We start from the raw sequence: 12,617 nt of genomic DNA, 5'->3' as shown, positions 1-12,617 counted from the left end.
CACTATATCTTTCTAAAAAGAACAATCCAAGAGTAAGAAATTATAATCATAAATATATATGCACCAAATACTAGGGCACCCAACTATATAAAACATAATAACTGACATGAAAAATCAAATAAACACCAATACAGTACTAGTACAGGACCTCAATACCCCACTGTCACAAATAGACAGCTCGACTAGACAAAAAAATCACAAAATACTAGAACTAAACCAAACTTTTGAAGAAACTGACTTAATAGATGTCTGCAGACTTTTTTACCCCACAAAATCAGGATACACATTCTTAGGTGCACACAGATCATTCTTCAAAATAGATTATATATTAGCTCATAGAACATGCTTACGTAAATGCAAAATAATTGAATTTATCCCTTGTATATTGTCATACCAGAGAGCAATGGAATTAGAGATTAATAGCAAAGGAAATGACAAGAACTTCACAAACATATGGAAATTGAATAACACCCTCCTCAACAACCAATGGGTCACAAAGGAAATTAAAGAAATTAGTTTCTACAATTAAATGACAATGCAAGTACAACATACAGGAATCTAAGAGACACAATGAAAGCAGTCCTATGAGGGAAATTCATAGCACTGAATGTCCATACTAGGAAAACAGCATAAGCTCAGAAAACCTAATATTTAACCTAAAGCTCCTAGAAACAGAAGAGTAAGACAATCCCAAAGCTTCTACAAGGGAGGAAATTATAAAGATCAGAAAAGAAATGAATGCAATGGATACTAAGAGAATGATTTAAAAAAAATCAATGAATTGAAAACTTGGTTCTTTGAAAGAATAAGCCAAACTGATAAAACCCTAACCCAACCTTAAGGCGGGGGGATGAGAGGGAAAAGGCTCAAATCTATGTAATTCAGAATGAAAATGTTGAAATTACAATAGATCTAGCAGAAATCCAGAGGATCATCAATGTCTACTTTCAGAACCTATACTCCAACAAGATGGAAAACAGAAGTAATGGACATAATCCCAGATACATATGAATTACCAAATTCAAGCCAAGAAGATATAAAAATTCTAAATAACCAATATAAATCATTGAAAATAAAAATGTAATTAAATTTTACCAATGAAGAAAAGCACTAGTCTTGCTGGCTTCTCTGCTGAATTCTACAAGAAATTTAGGGAAGAGATAATGCCACTACTTCTCAAACCCTTTAATAAAATTGAATGGGAAACAATACTCCCAAATTCATTCCTGGAAGCAAGCATTACCTTGATTCTGAAAGCAGAGAAAGATCCAACCAAAAAAGAGAACTACAGGCCAATCTCTCTAATGAACATAGATGTATGAATCCTCAATAAGAGACTGGCAAACAGAATACAGAACATCATCAAAAAGATCATACCTCCCAACCAAATTGGATTCATCCCAGGGAAGCAAGGATGGTTCAACATAAAATCAGTAATATAATTTAATCAATAAAAATATAAATCAATAATTGTAATACACTATTTTAACAGAGCCAAGGACAAAAACCATATGATCATCTGAATAGATGCAGAAAAGGCATTTGACAAAATCCAATACATTTCATGATGAATACCTTACAGAAAATTGGAATAAGTGGCCTTTATCTCAACTTGATAAAGGCTATCTATGAAAAACCAACAGCAAACATCATACTAACCAGTGAAAAACTGAAACCTTTCACACTAAAATCAGGAACAAAATAAAGATGTCCACTATCATTACTTCCATTCAATATAGTTCTGAAAACAATTAAACAAGAGAAATAGATCAAAGGAATAAATATAGGAAAGGAAGACATTAAGTTGTCATTATTTGGGGATGACAGGATACTCTATATAGAAGACCCCCAAAATTCCACCATACGTCTCCTTGATAAATAAACCAGATTCAGCAGAGTAGCTGTATATAAAGTGAACACTCAAAAATCAATAGCCTTCTTGTATATGAATAGACTCAGTGCAGAGAAATTGGAGAAACAATTCCTTTCATAATTTCATGCAAAAATATGAAAAATTGATGAATGAATCTATTAAAGGAAGTAAATGACCTCCACTTTGAAAACTATGGAACTCTGAAAAAAAAAAAGAGACTGAAGAAGATATCAAAAAATAGAAAGTCATCTCTTGTTCTTGAGTTGGCAAAACCAAGATAATGAAATGACCACACTTTCAAAACTACTAAATATATTCAATGCCATCCCAATGGAAATTTCAACAGAATATTTCACAGCACTACTAGAGAAAACAATCCAAAAATTCCTTTGGAATCAGAAGAGACCTAGAGTAGCAAAAGCAATTCTAAGCAACAAAAAGAAGACAGGGGGTTTTACAATCCCTAACTGGAAACTATACTACAAAGACACTGTGATAAAAACAGCATGGTATTGGCAAAGAAACAGACGCAAAGATCAATGGAACAGATTAGAAGATCCAGAAATAACTACAGACATACTAAGCCACCTCATGTTTGACAAAGTAGCCAAACACCCTTGTTGGAGGAAAGATCGTTTCTTTAATCTATGGTGCTGGAACAACTGGGTTTCAACTTGCCATAGATGAAAATTAGACCTATATCTCTCATCATGCACTAAAGTAAAACTGAAATGGGTCAAAGATGTAAATATTAAAATAGAAATACCAAACCATCCTGCAGAGAGGTTAGGTAGAATTCTTGAAGGCCTTGGCATAAGAAAAGATTTCATGAACAAAATTTCAGTTGCATGTGAACTAGCACAAAGAATAAGTATGATCTCTTTTTTATTAAAAAGCTTCTAGAGGGGAAGAGAAGATACCAACAGCATGAAGAGACAATCCATGATGTGGGAAAAAGTTTTTACCAGTTATTCCTCAGACAAAGGCCTACTATCTAGAATAAATAAAAAGAACTTTTAAAAAAATCAGAACTCACAAATTTAAAGACCCAACCCAAAAATGGGCATCTGAAATGAACAGATATTTCCTAGTTAAAGAAGTAGAAACAGCAAATGAACATATGAAAAAATGTTCAACAACACTTGTCATTCAAGAGGTGCTAATGAAAACAATGCTGAGATTCCACCCCAGAAATAATGGCTACTATCAAGAAGTCAGACAAGGCCAGGGATTTAGCTCAGTGATTCCAGTGCCTACCTTGCAAGCACAAGGAACTAAGTTCGATCCTCAGTACCAAAAAATATAAATACATCAAATACATGCTGGCAGGGTTGTGTGGAAAAAAGAACACTTCTCCACTGTTGTGGGAGTGTAGACTGGTGCAACCACTGTAGACATTAGTATGGATAAACCTAAAAAAACTGGGATTAGAGGTCTTATTTGACCCAGCTATTCCCCTACTTGGTATCTTCCCAAAAGAATTAAAAGCATCATACCACAGCAATACATGAGCACCCATGCTTATAGCATTACAGTTTGTAATAGCTAAATCTTAGAAACAGCCCAAGTGCCCATCAACTGTTGACTGGATAAAGAAGATATGATCATTTTTATAAAGTGAAGTACTACTCTGCCATTAAGAACTATAAACTAGAGACATTTAAAACTAAATGGATGCACATTGAAGCCATATACTTAAGTGAAATAAATAGGACACACATGTGTAAATACCAAATAGTTTCTCTTCTGTGAGAAGCTGAAAGTGTAAATGAGATCCAAAATTTATAATAGATAATGTGAAATAGTAAGAAAGGTCCAAAAGAGAAGGGGAAGTAGGGAGGAGGATAAGGGAAAGTAAAGCAATGAAACAAAAATTATGGGAAAAGAAGAAAAAAACAGAAACAAAACTTTTGTAAATAGGATAGGGTGGAGAGGTGGAAGAGAAGGAAGGAGAATGAGAAAAAAACAAGAACCAAAATATATCAGGCTCAGGAAGAAATTCCCAATGATGAGTGTGATCATAACATAGGCCTAAAATTTACCAATAAATAAGGGGGGAAAAAACAAATAAATTCCTTGCAGGAAGTTGATGCTTGCACATAACATATTCTAATTTCCTTTTTTTTTTTTGCATCATTTATCCCTTCCCTCTCTCCTATCTCCTTTTATTTCTTGAGCCCTTTCCCCTTTAAGAATGATTTATCTCCCTATTTCCTGTAGTCTTTTTTTTTTTTCTCTTTACTTCTAGTCTGGTTTTCTCATATAAAAGAGTGTGATATTGAAGCTCGTGTGTCTTACTTATTTCACTGAACAGTCTGTTCTTTAGGTGCATCCATTTTCCTATTCATCTGGGTTAGTTATTTAGATATTGAATCTAGTAGAACTCACATAGCCACAGTATGAACTTTTGAGTAAACAATTATTTAAAAATTTCTTCAGGGAGAACACTGCATAAATGTAGTCTCAGGGGAAAGAGGAAATCCATACTAGGGCAAGATAGAAACTTCCTTCAATGTTAATCTCAAGTCTTTTTCTGTGGCCTCGTCATCAACTGAGACATCATAGCAAATTCACCGCAAGAAAACTTGTATTTCTGGATGGCAAATAGCAATCAACCATGGCATTGCAATTCAGACAGGAAGTGGGTTTTCTACTTCAATGCTTTCAAATTCCTGGTAGGAAGTGTCTGACACACCATGTGCTACATTTGCACATAGTGTAAGGGATCTGTATTTGGTGACAAATAATGGGGATCAGGACAGTTTGTTCATTATTCACTAAGTGGACTGTCTTCAGGGCTGGATCCTGACTGAGGCAAGATTCTACTGATCTGTACAGTTGCACTCCCCTTCCCCTGTGGTCATACTCTTTTGTTGGTTTGTTGTTTTGTTTTTTTTTTTTGTACTGGGGATCGAACTCGGTCCTGTGGTCATACTCTTAACCAGTACATTTTTTTTTTTACTTTAAGAAACTGTGATTTACATTTAAATTTTATTCAACCTTTTTATTCCACAAATGCCCATCTCTGTTTCCTTTATGAAAGATCCCATATAATTGGATTTTTTCTCTAACCTACCTGTTGGCTACTCCTTCCTGCTCTTTGTAAGGCTTATCCTCATCAGTGTGTCCTTAAATGTTGGTCATACTGAGTATCTGTTTTTTACATGTTTCTCTCTGTACACACACTCCTCCGGTTATATCATCCACTCAAAGTGTTGCAATTTCTTTTACAGGTCAACTGCTACCTCTGAATTTTGAGATTTGTTTTAAGCATCAGATTAATAAATATAAATGCCTTCAGAATCTTCAGAATTAATATTTAAAAGTTGAATTCAGAGATATTTGCTCATCTTATAGTCATAGCGTTACCAGGAATTGAGTTCCCAATGCTTCGGTCCATTTTCTTGGCACTTGCAACAAGGAGAGGCCTTTTTTGGTGAAAAGAAAAAAAGGTTTTGAAAGATAGCTCTGCTTCAAGGAGATGGAGCGAGTTCATATTGTCATAAATCACCATCGCACTGCTCCCAGGCATACAAGGTCTTTTCTTAATCTTTATTAAATTTATTGGTACATATTAGGCATACAATACAGTTACATTCATCACTGGGATCTTGTACCTTTACGTGACTTATCAGGTTCTTATTTTCCCCCATTCCTCAGCCCTCCATTGTTTCCATGCTTTTCCTTTTCACATATTTTTTCTTTTCTCTTTTTCCCTTTCCCCACCCCTCCCACTTCCTCTTTTTATACTTTTCTTTGTATTACACAATATCAATTATAGATTTTAACCTTTATTTACACTTTTACTTTTTCACACCATAGACACTATTTGGTATTCACACATGTGTAACATTCATTTCACTTAAGGGAATGGCCTCAGTGTGCATCCACTTAGCTATAAATCTCTCTAGTTTCTCATTATTTATGGCTGAGTAGTACTCCATTTTATAAAAACAAAGAAGCACATCTTCATCCAGTCTCCACTTGATGGGCAATTGTTTCCAAGTTTTAGCTATTACAAACTGTGCCACTATAAACATGGGTGAGCATATATCATTGTGGTATGATTCTTTTAATTCTGTTGGGAAGATATCCAGCAGAGGAATACCTGGATCAAATGGGACTTCTAATCCTAGTTGCCTGAGGTATCTCCATATTGATTTCCTCAGTGGTTGCACCAGTCTGCACTCCCACCAACAATGAAGAAGGACTCCTATCTCCCCACAACTCTGCCAGCATTTGTTATTGGTTGATTTCTTGTTAGCAACTATTTTTACTGGGGTGGGATGGAATCTCAGTGTTGTTTTCATCTGCATCTCTCAAATGATTTTATGATTATTTGTTGCTTTTCCTTTTTAAGAGAAATGTCTGTTCCTCAATCCCAGCATCACACACCCTACATCCAGCCTCCTCTGAAATGACTGCATGAAGACCTATCGATGAGAGCCATAATAGTATGTGATTATCTTTCAAGATAATTGTGCTATAGAGAATCAAGAAGAGATAGCTGCCAAGGTGCTATGACATAAATTATAAATACTTACCTAAAATGAAGAAATTCTAAACATCAAAACTAACATTTTTTAATTCTATTTTTTTTCTCATGGAGGGTTGAATCTAGAACCGATGTACTGAACTCTAGAACTATATGCCCAACTCACCTTTAATATTTTACTTTCATAATTCACTAAGTGGTGTAGGCTGGGCTTGAACTTCCCATTCTCCTGACTCAGCCTCCTGGAGTGCTCTGAGTACAATCACATTCCACCATACCTGGCTTGAGTTAAACAGAAATTCATGTGAGAAGAAAGTTGTATGGCATACCTTACAAGGACAAAGTTTTCTTTTATTCCACAGGGTATAAAATTGAAAGACAAAACTTTAAAACATTTTAGAGTGCCATATAGAATTTTTTGTAATATATTGGAAACAAAAGTATCTTAGTCTGTTAGAGCTGCTATAACAAAATATTATAGATAGGAAAGCTTTTAAAAAAACATTAATTTATTTTCTGGAGAGTAAGGAATCCAAGATCAAGGTGCTACAACAATGGATGTCTGGTGAGGGCCTTCTTCATGACTCATAGGAGTCTGATTTCTTGTGTGTTTCCACGTGGTGAAAGGGAAAGTTGTTCTCTAGTCTCTGTTTTAAATGCATTGATCCCATTCTTTAGTTTTCTGCTCTCATTACCTAATTATCTCCCAAAGGTTCCACCTCTTATCATTATATTGGGGAATTAGATTTCAACATAAGAATTGCAGCATGTTAGACACATTTTATTTAGCAGAAAGCATGTTAAAATATGTATATCACATGATCAAAGAGGAGAAGAGAGCTAGAATATTTAAAAATCTCATCTATTGTTATAAAGTCAGGCAATTTACTTAAATTTTCTTTTTTTCTTTTCTCTCTTTCTTTTTTTTATTTATTTTATTTATTTATTTTTATTTATTTATTTATTTTTTGGTACTGGGATTGAACTCGGGTCCTTGTGCTTGCAAGGCAGGCCACTGAACCACTGAGCTAAATCCCCGGCCCGCTTTTCTTTTCTTTTTGCTTCACTTTCCTCTTTTCTGAACAGAGGCTATAATGTTATCTACCTAAAAGTATCCTTCAGAAGATGGTGCTTGCCTAATTCATACAAAGCAAGGACATTATCTATCACATGGGCAGTCTGTTAGCCTGGGCCCAGACTGAGAGCAGCAGTTATCACTGAAATATTCCAGTTATAGTCAAGGATGGAAGTACTCAGTGTGAGTATGTGGTGACACTTCTTAAAGCCCAGACACACTGCATATTCCACTGGTCAAACATGTCACTCAGCAAGTACATTAACATGTGAGGAACTATATACCACCCAAGTGATTGTTGTGGTAAAGGAGAAATGGTTTGGAAATACTAGCAAAGGAACTCACATGGTAAAGTCACTGCTTATAAGACTGGTTGTGGTTTGGTTATACAGAATAGTAAAAAGGGCAAGATTTTTTCACATATAGGCTATGTTTTGGAGAGTTGCAAAGAAATAATCACAGAATCATCTGTATTGGAGGAAGTGGAGTATCAGAAATTTAAGGAATGTGATTTTTATCCATGTTTTCCCTTTGGAGTTTTCAAGAAAAGGAAATAAGGAAAAAGGTTATTTTGAAAATATTTTTTGCTTGCTCTTTCTTCAATCGGACCATTAGTCTGAACCATATAATCAGTAGCCTTGTAACATAATATGGAAAAAGCAATCAATTCTCTAACAATTATAAAAAATTTTTGAAAAAATGTCATAAAGTAATAATTTAAATATCTTAACTATAGTATCATACAGATTAATCACCTATAGTAATTCCTGGCAATATTATCTATTACCTTTCCAAGTTTTCCCTATTACACACAGACTTATCCAAATACACATATATTTTATATGAGAAATTCATGAGATATATAAAGGGATATATAAGCATAAAACCCTTATTTAATCAAATATGCCACATTTGTCTTTATAGGTTAATACATGTAAATTTATTTAATTCTTTTTAGAAAAGTCAATTATTTCAAACATTCTCATATATTTATTCTTTTCTATGAGGTAGAAAATAATCTGCTCCAGTTCAAAATATTCTCTTAAATTGCATCAAATTTAATGCATTTCATTATATATGTATATAGATATAAATGAATTTGAAAAGAGTTGCCATTTTAGGGATATTATATCAAAGAATAGTCGAACATGGAAGGTTTCATCATTTGTTCAGGTCATATAGTATATCTTTCAGTAAAATTTTAAAGTTTTATACAATAAGTTGTATTTTCCTTGTTAAAATAGCTCAGTGTGTTACATTATATGTCATTCAATTAGATCTTCAGTTACTAAAGAACTGAGATGATTTATTCACTTATTTGTATATTTTATTATCTTCTCTTATAATAATTAATGAGTCTAATAATTCATTACTTGAAATATTGCCATGTACTTGTCTGTAACTACAATATATGTTTATTTTGGGGAAGTCATATAATTCATCAAGAGTCTGGATCAGGAGATTCTGATGTGCCTGCAATTTTACAAGCATCATACACATTATATTAAAATGCAAAATTGTTGATAGGTCATTATATGGAGTAGAAAGTTTAATATGGAATTAGAAGGGTTATACCTATATATGTTCATTAATAGTAATCTGAAAAAAATGGTAATCTGCTATTAATAACTATTATGAACATATAAGACAATATGAAGAATTTGCTTATTGCTCTCCCACAAGATTACTGGATGCTGTTGTATTTGTAGCTTAAAATCATCAAAGTAAGAAATTTCAGTTGAAATTAGGCAAAATAGAACTAAAGTTAAAAATAGTCATTTTAAAAAGAGAAGATGGTTTATTAAGGGCATTAGAAAAAAAAACACCTTAGTTTGTCCCATTGTACCTATCTTTAGCTATAGGCAGGGAGAAGCTCTATTTCTTATCTAGAGGGAAAAAAGAATATTCTAGTTAACATGTAATGTCCTACCATTTAAACCAGTTTCAAGCAAATCACAGCATGTGGAGAGTAAGAGATTTTTGTTTGCTAAGATTTAGAGCATGTATAAAAATAAATTTTGGACAACACAAATGGTGGAGGAAGATACTGAGAGTTCTTTGTTGTAAAGAACTTATGTTCAAGGTAAAGTGGAATAATATTATTATGGCCAGACTGTGATAAGTAAAAGATATATTCAATAAATGCTGAATCCATCACTAAATGATAAAGTACTGTAGCCAGTAAGTCAGCAAAGATTAAATGGAATGAAAATATGCTATTCATAAAGATGGAAAAGGAAGAGAGAGAAAAAAACACACATAGGACAAATAGTAATAAGGGATAAAGAACAAATAGACTAATTATAAAGCAATTTGACCACTAATCAAAAGTATCTTAATATAGAAGATTTTAGATCAATAAAATTTTCCATGAACAAAAAAACTCATTTCACTAAAAGTGTTGATCAAATGTAGAGCATTGCCTGCCTAACAATTTTATGAATCTATTAATATTCATATTTTATTAAAAATAATAGTTAAAAAAATAAAACTCAGAAATTTGTTATTGTAGTGATGCATTTCAATGTGTCCCTTGCAAAACTGAATAAGATGATTGAATGTTAAATAAGTAAAGGTACAGAAACATGAACAACTTGTTAAACAGCTGACCTAAAAGGCATTTCTGGAACATTCTATCCATTAACAACAGCAGAATGCACATTGTTTTCAATTGCATAATTATATTCCTAAGATCATATTCTCAGCAGTATAATACACTAAGTTTTAAAAGTCTAATAATATCAAGTGTGCTGTCTGAATATGTGGAGAACCATAGATCCGCCCCTCCGCCATTTTATGATATAGCCTATGAAGCCATTTTGTATTAGGTTTAGTTTTCCTGTAGATCACATGATATGTTCCCGTGGGTGTTTGATGTATCCTTATAAGGTAATAATCTGTTCTCTGTATGTTGATTGGTTGCATTATGGTTTATATGTTGCCACCCCTTCCGGGCACGGAGAGATAGCGGGGTAGAGATCCGGAGATGAGGAACTAAAGTAAACTCCTTGTGTATCAAGTGTGTGCCTCTTTGCTCGCGTGTCACCAATTCAGGCCCCTGTAGTCGCAGACCGAGTTGCCCAAGTCAATCCGGCTCGTGACAGAATACAAAGGAATTAATTAGAAATACAAAGTAGCAAGATATCTCAAATATCACCAATTATTTGAAAAATATTTTAGTCAAAATTCAATAGAAAACAGGATTAATAGAAGTTAGTGCTATATTTTAGATTAGAATGCGTCCCCTAAAATCTCCTGCACTCAGAGGCAGGGATTTTGGAAGGTAATTGGGTTCTGAGGGTGCTATACTCATCAGTGATGAATCCAGAGTTGAATGTGCTCTTAGGAAGTGGGGTCTGGTGGGAATAGGAAGGCCACAAGCGTTAAGACCTGAAAAAGCCTATCTTCCTCTATGACTCCTCCTTGTCTTCTTATACTTCCTGGACCCTCCTATGTAAGCAGCTTTTTCTTAGCCAAGATCTTCCACCATTCTGATCTTTCCATTTGAGATAACTGACACACATGAACCCAGACCTCTGAAAGTGTGAGCCAAAATAAACCTTTCCTTTATTAAAATGCAGGTGTTGAGTATTGTATCTCAGCAATAGGAAAGTGACTAAAACAGACAGATAGATGATAGATAGATAGATAGATAGATAGATAGATATACAGACAGACAGACAGACAATTGAGTATGAAGGGGAGAAATACAAGAATAATTTCTTTTTGCTGTTTGGTGGCTAAATCCCTAATACTTTGGTGAAATCAGTCTTTGTTTTTAAGGCTCTCAATTGACTGGGTAAGGTCCATTATGGGGGCATTTACTTTAATGCAAGTCAATTGTAAGCATTAATCATCTCTTTAAAAAATACCTTTACAGCAACGTTTAGACTAGTGTTTGACCAAATAGTTGGTCAGGTTACTAAAGCCAACTGACACACACACACACACACACACACACACACAAAATTAATAATCACAAAAAGTATGTGAACACATATGAGTTACTCATTGGTCAAAGAAGAAAGAGAAATTAGAAATAATTGTATATCTGAGTTAAAATTTATACTATGTCCCACATTTGTTTAAGCAAAAGTGTTTAGGATAAAATTTATGACACTAAACATCTATGTTGGAAAAAAAGATAAACCCTAAATTACTGACTTTGGCTTTCACCTTGTCAAACTAGAAAAAGAGCAAAGGAGATCCAAATTAAACAGAAGAAAGAAAATAATACAAAAATAGTGAAATAAAAATCAGAACCAAGTGTTTGTTATTTAAACTCAACAAGACAGATCAACCTCTTTTCAGATCAATCAAGAAAAACAGAGAAGACACAAATTACTAATCTCAGGGACAAGAGAAGTGACATAACTGCAGTTTCTCCAGATAGTAAAACAATTGTAAGAAAATTTTATGAAAATCATCATGTTAAGCAAATCAATAAGTTGATGCAGAAAAATTCAGGAAGGCATAAACTGAATACCCTTATGTCTAAGTTACTTTCTCATTATTGAGACACAATATCCAACATCCACAGTTCAAAGAAGGAAAAGTTGATTTGGCTCACAATTTATAGTGGTTTCATCCCATGCTTAGCTGCCTACAAGGCAGGACAGCATGACAAGAGTCATGGCAGAGAAGTCTTGCTCATGGCATGGTGGTCAGGAAGCAGAGAGCAATATCAAGGGAGGAGACAGGGATTTAGACTCTTCTATCCCAGAAGAGGGATAGCTGGGTCAAATGGGACATATAATCCTACTTCTTTGAGGTATCTCCATATTGATTTTCACAGTGGTTGCACCAGTCTGCATACCCACCAACAATGGAGAAGTGTTTCTTTCTCCCCACAGCCCCACCAGCATTTGATATTGGTTGAATTCTTGATAGCAGCCATACTTTCTCAGTAAGGTTGTAAGGTAGGATCTCAGCATTGTTTTAATCTGCATCTCTGGAATAACCACTGATTTTGAACATTTTAAAAATATATTTATTTACTGCTTTTACTTGTTTGTCTGAGAAACGTCTGTTCATTTCAGATGCCCATGTTTTAATTGGGTCTTTGCATTTGGGGGTCCTGATTTTTTTGAGTTCTTTATATATTCTAGATAGTAGACCTTTGTCTGAGGAACAGCTGGTAAAAAATTTTTCCTACATTGTAGGCTGTCTCTTAG

The sequence above is a fragment of the Fukomys damarensis genome, unplaced genomic scaffold (genome assembly GCF_012274545.1).
Source record: "Fukomys damarensis isolate Sample0158 unplaced genomic scaffold, DMR_v1.0_HiC HiC_scaffold_33, whole genome shotgun sequence".
NCBI lineage: Eukaryota > Metazoa > Chordata > Mammalia > Rodentia > Bathyergidae > Fukomys > Fukomys damarensis.
Note: the sequence above shows the minus strand (reverse complement) of the source record.